This window comes from Eulemur rufifrons, chromosome 27 (assembly GCF_041146395.1).
Source record: "Eulemur rufifrons isolate Redbay chromosome 27, OSU_ERuf_1, whole genome shotgun sequence".
In the NCBI taxonomy this organism is placed as follows: Eukaryota; Metazoa; Chordata; class Mammalia; order Primates; family Lemuridae; genus Eulemur; species Eulemur rufifrons.
In genome coordinates, this window is record NC_091009.1 from 7,550,355 (window position 1) to 7,551,989 (window position 1,635).

Here is a 1,635-nt window from a genome sequence, read left to right on the forward strand (position 1 = left end):
GTTACCTACAGGCTTGATCTGACTGTCTTTAGCATTTGAGAACTGTTTCATATGCACTAGAGGGTTTTTTTTTAACCTTTTCCTGAGGATCAATAAGTTTGCTCACTCTATCTGCTCTTTAGCTTTTTTTCATTGTTTAATATGACACATTTTAATATAAAAACAAATGATCAATATTTTATACATTACATGTTCTTCTAGACAAGGGATCACTTCATATTTCCATAATTGTTCAACAGCAGATTGAAAACAGAACTATTGAGAAAACAGCTGAACTTTCAAATGATGTTGACTTTCACTTATTGCAGAATTCAAGATTTCTCAGATGCTAATACAAAGTCAAAAGTGGCAGTTAAACTTTGCAGATTGCTTGTGCTTGTTCCAGGCTATTGCACTGTAAACCACAGACTGTATTCTTCCTTGCTTGTATCTGTGGTCTTTAGAGCCAACAAGCATTTCCTGATCCCATCAGCATAACACACCATCCGGATAATTAAATATAGAGTATGCCCATGAAAACATCGCACTGATCCAATGTTGATACTTATACCATAGTTGGAAACTCCCATAATAAATTCTTCCTCCAGAGAAACAAAAGGTAACTTTCCATCTTGCTGGGCAACAGAAGTCATCAGGTCTAATGGCCATTCAAGACCTTTTCCCTCAGAGAGTTCCACTTTCTCAATGGCACCAACATATTTTACTCAAAATACTGCACAGGTATCTGAATTATTGTTTGTCCTGAGCGTTTGGTGGAATCTGTATTGAGGCTGGCCACAGTGCTGGATCATAAAAGATCCCTAAGGCTAGGATTTATGATTCTTAGTACTGATTTCACTACTTTGGGAACTGCTACTACTGTGTAATTTTTTTTGCCTTTCTGAAACATTTTTTCACCATAGCTTGATCTAGAGAAGATCCTTATAGGATCAAATACTATTTTATTGTCTTCAAAGTTCCCACAGATAATCAGTCTGCACAGAGAACTTCCTTTCATTCTGACATAGTCAAGTCTTTTTAAAAGAAACGATGTACGTCACAGCCACCTGTGCTTCCCGCAGAGTCGGAGTGCCCCAGCCCTCTTTAGCTTCTTGTGGAAGCAGTTTTATGCTTTCTGAAGGTGGGAATTTTCACCAGAACCATTCCTGTAGTGCTGTCTGAAGTTATTCTTCATTCTTCTGGTACATTTTGAAGGCTATTTTGCTTGTAGCTACTTGAAATTGGATGTGTTTTGACACATCTTCTAAAGACCAAGTATTTCTTGTACTATCAGGCTCAGCTTGTTCTAAATGTTTGGATCTACCTTTGCTAAATACATTTGTAAAAGTATGTGTAAAAGCCCAAGCAAAGAGTTGGAGATTTTCAGCTATTTATTAATGGCCTCCAGTTTTTCTATTTCTGATAGTTTGTTCTTGAACCTGGCTTCCATTAACATTGATTCAAGGCCTTCAAATTCTTTCTGAATGAAGTTTAACTTGTCAAAAATTTGATGTCTTTTCTCCAGAAGTACAGAAACTTTGTCTTTACTTGTATAAGGTAGGCCTTTAATTATTAAAAAAAATCTGACCATGACTATAACTACCATCTCCCACAGCAATCCATAGGGTCTGGGTCCAGTTTACATGACAGGGAGGG

General features: G+C 37.0%; 1 pseudogene; it reads right to left on the reverse strand.

Moving 5' to 3' along the window:
• Positions 1-311: 311 nt before the first annotated feature.
• On the reverse strand, positions 312-884 carry LOC138375544 (integrin beta-1-binding protein 1 pseudogene; annotated as a pseudogene).
• Between the last annotated feature and the right edge of the window lie 751 nt (positions 885-1,635).